This window comes from Trachinotus anak, unplaced genomic scaffold, assembly GCF_046630095.1.
Source record: "Trachinotus anak isolate AG129_WGS33_773 ecotype Australia unplaced genomic scaffold, CSIRO_AGI_Tana_v1 ptg000032l, whole genome shotgun sequence".
NCBI lineage: Eukaryota > Metazoa > Chordata > Actinopteri > Carangiformes > Carangidae > Trachinotus > Trachinotus anak.
Window position 1 is genome coordinate 17,890,971 of NW_027273883.1, and position 9,518 is coordinate 17,900,488.

Genomic DNA, 9,518 nt, shown 5'->3' on the forward strand with positions numbered 1-9,518 from the left:
TTATCTGTTTCTCTGCTTTCCTGACTCCAACTGTCTTCCTTCTCTATAAATAAATTCCAGGGGTCTTATAGTGCAGGATGACTACTGGATAAAATAGTACACCAAAAGGTGCATTTAATATTCTTAAATTACAGCAACAGACAGCAGGTGTTCATACAGATGTACAGCTCTCCCTCAAGGTCTATGCATGTGGTCTTGTTAGAACCTGAAGCTCTAATCACCATTAAAAGGTGTTTGATCTTAAAACACATGGGAGGGATCCAAGCATTGCAGCTCCTTCCTCTTCTCAGGCATCTGCTCCTTGTGATCCTGACTCTGGTTGGGATCTATCTATCTATCTATCTATCTATCTATCTATCTATCTATCTATCTATCTATCTATCTATCTATCTATCTATCTATCTATCTATCTATCTATCTGTCTGTCCGTCCATCAGTCTGTCCATCTGTCCATCCGTCCATCCGATCTACTTACTCTCCAAATAATGGGAATATTTTCCTTGCTACAGCCCATTACCCTTTGGGCAGTTGGTGGGAACAGTTTAGTTCTCCTCCAGTGATTACAGTGACAGTTCTCTTTCATTATTCCTGCAAAGCGTGGTCTCTTGTCACTAAGGTGTGAACTCTGACTCCATGACTTGACCTTAAACCCACCAGCTCCAACATGTGGCTGATATAAGGGACATCAATATTCAGCCATCACCAAAGTAGTCAATAATCCACAGTCAGGCCTGAAGAGAACAATTTAAACCCAGATTGGGCAAAATGGGAAAATTATTCACGCTTTTATCTTCAAAATGCACAAGGCATTTTTAGTATATTGTGGAGAACACAGCACATGCATTTCTTTAAACTTAATAACTCCTTTTTAGGTGCAGGTAACCAAGGGATTTTCAGTGTCGGTCAGTGTGTTCAAATTGTCAGTGAAATTTACCCCCCCCCCCCAAAAAAAACCCAAAAACTGTGAATATTCTGATTTTCATTAGTGTTTCTTTTTCTGTTGCTGCATTACTGCCTTTTCATAGTCTATTTTCTTTTGCATATGTATTTTCCCACTGTTGTGTGATTTGCTCACCGTGATCAATAATGTTTCATCCCATCTCATGTTGCATGTTAAAGTGTTAAAGATGTGTTAATAGGGACAAATGTTGGCTCAGCATAAGGTATGTTCCCTGACTGCCTGTGTGGTGTTGAGCAGGTAGAGCAAAATGAGTCAGAAGCTTCCGTTCCTTCACAACATGTCGAAAATGTTATGCCCTTTTAAAACTGTGTATAAAAGGAGATTTTCTTTCATCCCTATAATAATGTTTATAATTTGATGATACGGTGATAAGAGATGTGGCTACACAAGGTCTGCAGTTGATTACATTAAAAATTAAGAGAAAATCCTGATTACACATTTTTTTCATTCTATTTTTACTCTGTAACAAACCTTTTCCAAAGTCAACATTGTTAACCATCCATAAAAAATGACTTTCTGTCCTTTCCAACACATCCAGAAATGTCAATTAACAGCACTGTCCTTCATTTGAATATTTCTGATTATTATGCAGCTCCTGCTCTTACATATTCAAAACGGGGTTCTCAATCCAATTAAATGGGCAATGTGCTGTAAAGGCATGGGCAAACATGATTGAAGGCAGAGCTTAGTATGACAAACAAGAGCAATCTGAGGGAGATGGAAAACCGCTTGCTGCGAAGTTAATGGAAGACTGTGTGATGATCACTATGGAGCAATGGGTGGAGATGTGTGTATGTGTGTGCATGTGTGTGTGAGAGACATAAAGAGACTTAAAGGGAAGTGTGAATAGAGCATATATAGAATTCTGGGTATAAGTTAAGAAGAGAAAATAAATCTGAGATCATATTTGCGCATGTATTTGCTTGCAGAGACACGTCCACGTGCTTCTGTGTGTGTGTCAATCTGCCCTTTGCCTGTTCAGCTTGCAATGCCGCTGCTCTGTGTGTGGGTGAAAGAGATTCATATGGACCATATTTAATTTGAAATTCAGATACGCAAGCTATGCAGAGAGGCAGGCAGTAATTAAAGTAATAACATTTTATTTAGGACGCACTTAACAAACAATTTAAAGTCAGGGACAAAAAAGCAATTATGGTAACAGCAATGGTACGGCATGTTATGTTATCCAGAACGAATGTTATTTGGAGAGAATGTTTAATTGGCTTGTTTAAAAGGGCCAAGAGTCAGGGGTGCACTCAATGCATTGTGCATGTAAGAATGGTAAGGAGAACTATATGTATCATCTAGGAATATATTTGAAATACGAGGATGTGCAATGATCTTTTTGTGTCTATAATCGTGTGTGTGCCTTCATCTGCCCTTGGTTCAAAACCCAATCAGTGCCTTTAAAATCTGTGCTCAGGAGCGGCCTGATGCTCTTCTGTCAGACTATCTGTCTGATGAATGCCTCGACGTCCCACCGGCTCGCTAAATATGCGCAGTGAAATGAGCTGAAACACGGGCCTTAATTAAAAAGTGGAGACCCACGAAGATGTGATTAAAGCAACGCTCAGCGGATTATAGTGACTAAAGCGTCTCCGAAGGCATAAAGAAAGAGAAAGAGAGAGGGGGAATGAAAGAGAGAGAGAGAGGAATGAGTGACTGATTAAAGTGCCACTTTCTGTCTTTTTCCTTTCATGTTTTCTCTGCCTTTACACCATAATGCCTCATACAGAACAACTGTTAGTTTCTCACTGACATTCACAATTATGGCTTCAGGCCTCATGTAAAGCAACTTTCTGTAATTGTATAAATGAGATGTTGAACCTATATCTCTATCTCACAAAAGTGTCTCTTAATCCTTTATACCTATTCATTTTTGCAGCATATACAATTTGGTTAGGTTAAGGATTATTTCTCAATGTTCATGTTTACCCCTGACAATAGTAAAACATGAATTCTCTGAGATGGTGGACATACAGTTGCACACAAGCGGCCTAAGAGCATTTCTGTGATGGTGTGAGCTGTACTGTAGGGTAATTAACAATGTACCATGTCCTTTTCATGGGAGCCAGAATTTAGACAGTAATGACTCAAGCCCTTTTATGCACGCTGCATTGTTAAGCAGCCATAATGATGCTGTTATTAATAATGTAAGGTTTATTATAGACAGATTCCTCTCTTTTCTTCTCTTTTCTTCTATTCTCTTCTCGTCTCTTCTCTTTTTCAGGATGACCAACAGTATGTATGCAAATACCCTCTCTTCATTCCAGCATCAGGTTTCTTGGTGTATGGATGTCACTTCCCATATTAATCAAATCCTTTTGTGTGGTATCAGCATCCTAAGAGGAATAGTGTTAGATAACACAGAGATAGATAGACACTTCTTTCTGTAGATAATCTCTTTAACATCAGTGTGATTAAAGGCTGCAAGTCATATCCATAAGATCCGTTATCCAGTAGCTCCTTTATCAAATCTCTCCTGAATGAGATGGGTGTTGGATGTAGTGTAGGAAGACAGGGTTACGGAAGACTAAGGAGCAGGAAAGGAACGAATTAATGGATTTTGGTTTATTAATAACTGCTGCATTTTGTCTTTTCTTTCTCTCTTTTTAGGGAAATAGGAGAAAAATGAGAGCGTTAACAGAGGGTCAGAAAGAGGGGTGCTTGGAGGAATGAAGGGAGGAAGAGAGAGAGTAAGAGAGATGGAAAGAAAGGAGTGAGTGACAGAGAGTGTAAGTGTGGGCAAATTAATACTGGTATCCAGGAAAGCGATGACAAGAAGGTGCACAAGTGGAGAAAAATGAGGAAGAGGAAGTTCAGCGAGGAAGTAAACAAGGAAAAAACAGGAAGAGGAATGAAGGAACAACAAAGGGCACTCAAAAGGGAAGAATGGATGAATTGAAATGGCTAAATGGCCTCCCCTAATTCTTTTTAAGTGGAGGCATTTCAAACATTCTGCCTTTAGAGGGATACATCTACAGGTCTTAGCTAGGCTAAATATGCAAGTAAATTTTAGTCAGAGGCAAAAGAAGGTGAGGCAGGAGAGAGCTGTTACCTATTACACCATGATGGTGCAGCGCAGGCTCATAACACACCCCCATCACACAGAAACAGACGCAGTACACTTACGTGCTGTCTTTTTGCATTGGCCTTTCTCCTCATCCACTCTCATAACACTAATGCTATCCCTCACATGTGCTCATTACCTGCTTCCCAACCCCCATATCTCCCGCTGACACTGGCTGATTAACAACCTCTGCAGGCCTCCCTCACCCCTTCTTCCCACCTCCACCTGTTTCCACTCTATCATACTACACCCTGTCCATCTCTGTTTTAATATTTACACATTCATTCTCTTGCTCATCCATGGACATATCCCACTTAAATAGACAGCATAACACCAGAGAGACGAAACAAGATGATGTGTGACAAGCTCATGACTTGTGCATGTATTGTTTGCGTGGCGTGATACCTTAATGCTGGGGATATACAGTAACAGGGCAGCACAGATTAGTTTGCACTGTGAGGGTTAGGGACTTAAACCTCCAGAGGTTATGAATCAAATGGCCATTGACACAAAGCAAAGAAGAAGACCAGCAATCACCAGACCTATCTTGGTGAGAAGGAAAGATTAAAACAAATATATACAAGGAGTCAGACTCTGTGAGCTACTTGAAAACTATATGAAAATATTTTCCATGATGGTTGTAATATATATGGACCATTCAATCTCCAGTAATTTTTAATATCAAATATTAATAATGGTCATGTATTATAGCATAAATTATAATATTTATCAGTTCTGTTTACAGATTAATTAGTAGGATATCTTGAAAAGTACATAACAAATTTGAATTAAATTCAAAGGTTTAGTGTTTCATCAACATCAGGCCTATTAGGCTTGATGAACCTAGGCATAGGTCAAATGAGCATGGATTCAGGTGTAAAGCACTTCACAGTCTTTTGCTTTTTGTTTACAAGTTTACAATTTGAGAGGCTTAGAGGGTACATTTGGTAGCGATGTATTTGTATCATGTCTTACAGACAGTGCAGTTTTGTCCCCCTTGATGAAAATCAAATTCTTAGCCTTGTTAACATGTCCATATGTTAAAATATATGTCTATGAATACTGTATGTATATATGTTTCATATATGTACATAAATGTTTTTTATACAATACAAGGCATATCATGTGTGACATTAGCAATCAATGCTATGGCTGCACATTTCCACCTTGGAACTGCAGGGAACTAGTGACAGTCTCATTAAAACACAAAGCCAGGGATTCATACATCATAACTAAGGAACCAATGCCGTTGCCTTGTGGGGATGAGGGGAGGGCAAAATTAACCCAAAACCTTGTCAGTACAGAGAGGGAAGGTTTGCATTAGCACAGCCACTAACACTGTGTCAGCCCCTGCCAGTTACAAGCTAACAAACAACATAACCAATCAACTACGCTTACAATTCTGATACATATTCTAGTCACCGATTTTGGTGCTGACTGAGACCATTTGTCTGACTGAGGCTCAGACATGTGGCTAAGTCTGATGAGTCTCCCCATTAATAATATTGATAGGCCCTGCTGTTTCCCCTGTCAACCTAGCACAAGTAGTGGTTATGGACGGGGCATGAGGCCTGATCTGGATTCTTCAATGAGTAAGTGTAGGTGTGCTTTTTTCACTATACATGTGGGAAAACCACAATAAACTAAACAATAATCATAGCAGATTATTTTTACATAGTTTGAAACATGTCTGTAGAGGAGCTTCAAGAGTTTCACCTTTCTCCCCACTACAGTCACACACACTGTGTGATGATACAAATGGACTAATGTTACAAAATAAAATTTCATATAACTTATTCTATCTTTGCAAATGGATGGAAATAATGTTAGGTACTTTAGCTTTCTACAATGTTGATGAAATGTTATTGTTAAAAATTAGACTGTATGTGTTATTATGCTGTGCCTTTGTTCTATTATCAATTTTTGGCGCATGAAAAATTACAATTTCTTTGAGTTGAACAGTTATCAAAAACAAGGTCCATTTATGTTACATTAATGATCTGCAGGCAGCCATTTTGCAGAAGAGACTCCAGTCAGACATGGTGATGCCACGGTGTAGGATTCCAAGGCCTTATGACCTTAGTCCCACAAAAGTAGAGGCATAGATATGAACATCCAAAGCTGTTTAAATGCACCATAATGGCAGAAGTTTGGTATGCGTATGGCCCTGGTCAATATATTTCTGAAATGGTGAATGCTGAATATTTATTTTTGATTCAAATATAAATGAATGTCTTGTACTGTATATAAAAAAAAACTTTGCCTCTTTCTGTTATTACTATCAAAATTGTTATAAGAAGTAATGCCTTATAAAGAAGGCATAATACATAACAATAATTTTAAAAATGTACAAAAAACTGTAATAAGCATGGTTTTCTACCTAATTAAACACAGTCTGAAACAACATAATATTGATTATAATACAACAATAACTTAAAAATGTACAAAAAAATGTAATCACTTATTTCTACCACCAAACTGCCACAAGACAAAATTTCTCTAAGCAGTGTAACAGTAATTCTGGTTGTCATCCCCAGGCTCCTGAGTGTCACGGAGGGCATAAATGTCACTTCTTAGCTGCTGTGACAAGCGCGATACATGCTCATCCAAAATGCACAAAGACATGTGGGGCAACCTGCTTATGCACAAGGCCTCTGTCATGCCACAACATTTGTTTTCAATGTCTTCTGACATCTTGTGCACCTGCACCATCAAGGCACACCCTCTAATAGTTCCTCTTCAATTCCCTGAACAGCAGGTTGGACCACATCAACGATGAGGCCCGGTTCACTGTCCATGACTCGAAACCGGAGTCCCTAAGCATCCTCCACATCCATGTTACTCATCAGCTCCTGAAAGTTGAAAAAACTATTTAAAAGACATTTTACAGACTTTTTACACTCAACAAACTAAAACTGACCTTGTCCTCCTTAGAGAATCACTCTTCCTCTAGCCGCCTGTCTTCTCCTTGTTGTACCATTCACTTCTGTCGCTCTGCCTGCTCTTACTGTCCCTCTCCCTCTACCCACTGGTCCTTCCTGCAATATATTCACATGTCGGCGGAAGGACTTAGAAAGATCTTGAGATAAGAGAAAATGTCACCATCTCATGATTGATAGGTACATAGGTGGAGTGCATGAATCATTTTGCAATATGCGTGTTCAGTTCAAAAGTCTGAATATGTCACTGTGGTTACTGTGTGACTGTACATCCTGTGTTATTGCAATGGTTAGTGCTTATGCAATTACCCCACTTGTTTGGTGTAAGACCATGTTGTTGCTTGCTTATGTTCAATGCACTAATAAATGTATTTCAGTATGACTGTTTTTACCACGGACAACCCCATGATAGAGTTGGCCATATAACAGTACCTACAGTATAGCTTTATGGGTAGTCGACTCATCTAATGGTAAGTTAATTTGTCAATTAAGTCAGCACAGTAATTGCATTAGCTAACATTGCGTGCTGCTATTTCACTAGATTGCAACTACGTCAAGTGAATATATGGGTGAAACATAACATGAATAAAATTTTAATATATTGCCGTGTCTATGATGGTGGTGTCTATGATCTCACGCTACTTCATGAGGTCATCAAAGTTTGTCTTTTGTTATCGTTGTGATTAAGAGACCTCTAGAAACTGAAATGACACGTTTCAAAAGGATTTCACAGACATTGTGGTGATTTGTGTTTTCTGTGTGCTTTTTAGACAGTTGTGATTTTTCCATATGTCTATTTCTACGTTTTGAGTCTCTTTAGACACAGCCTTCAAACTACCATACTAACAGGGACGCAGCACTAAACCAGCCTTCACCTGTGCAGGTCAACTGCATCTGTCCTTTACTAGTGCACTCTAGTTCATCGACAAAGCTGAGAGAGCTCTTGAGAAATAGCATTCCTTCTTCACACATGCTTTTTCTCAGCATGTGCACATTGTATGTCTTTTCACTTGCTGTCAGTACTGTAGTAGCTACTGTAGCTCACCCTAATAAAGCATTCATTAATTCCTTCATTAGAACTACACAGTGTGCTGCTTGCCTGACTTGTCACCTGCATTGCTGTGAGAACATCCAGTGTTGAAAAGGTCAAGGTGCCATCGCTTCTGAGGAAGTGAGAGATTGCAGCTGTAATGCACAGACATAACTGTCACGGTCTGTCGTGGTATCTGTCAGTGTGGCACGCGCTCTCGACCTGTTCCCTCTCCGTGACTCTGCAGCTGAAGGTGCTGTCTGCGCTGCAGATCTGATGGAGACAGTGGTTCATCACACTGATTGATAAATAATTAGGCCTTGTACCTTGGCACCAGTCACCAGACAATTGGTGTGCATATTGTTGCTGTGTGTCTGCTTTAAACTCTATCTGACATACATGGCATATGCATGTCTGTGTTCTGTTGGTGCCTCTTTTATTGTCTTTGGTCACAACATTTGTTAACAAAAATTAATAATTCATATCCTTTTTAATCTCAAATGCTGCTTTTCTGTGCTTGACTCTGCCCTCTGACCTCTGACCTTTATTAAGTGTTTTCTCCTAGTGGGAGAAGGCATTCTCCCGGAAGGGATTACAGTAATACGGTGTCACATTTTGTGTCTAATCTTGATTCCAGTGCAAATACAGTTACCACTGTTAGATGAAAGCTGTACATCTTAAAGTCAGACGTGTCTGCTTTTCAGGAGTCCAGAAAAACATCTGCATTTCACATACTCAGTCCCACAGTCCCAGTTTAATAAACCTTTCTCTGCACATAAAGAGCCACTATAAAGTTTAAAGCACACAACTCGACAAGCTGGATTTTAACTCAGGGCAAAGGCATGTTATGTTATCTCTTTGTTCTCACATACAGTACATAAACTCACACACAGCACACGCTATTTCTCGCTCAACTACTGTCCCCTTGCCGATTACCTCTGAAGTCAGCCTGGAGGTGGAAGAATAACGATCATAAAAATCTCATCACACATTCGCTATGGAGCGACAGAGAAAGAGAGTGCAGTGCCTTCTGTCTGGTAAAAGGCTTTTTCGGTGGTCAAGGATGTGATAGACAGAAACAATTAGTGTCCATGTAATTGAGAGGCTTGATAGGCCTGGAGAGGTAGGAAAGGTGTTGTTTTGCTGAAGTATAAGAGCCTGTGATGTGAGTGTGTACGTGATTGAGACAGTGGAGGTGAGACAGCGAGACTAAAAATACTCAGAGGCAGGAAGTTAGCAGGGGCATCAGTGCAGAGTGCAGTGAGAACACCACGGCAATGCGAAACCACCCGATGAGGTGTCTCACTCCCACACGCTCACATACACAGCTGTGTGACATGTTGTCAATTAATTTTTTTTTCTCATAATGGAAGCCTGTTTCCTCTCTTGCTGATACTGTGACCTTGTTAAAACATAATGGAGCAGAGAAGATGACATTCTTTTCCTTCAGATGTTGTAAAAATCAAATGTTTCAGGGGAAGTCAGTGTTTAAACACAAAAAAAGTGCACGGATGCCTG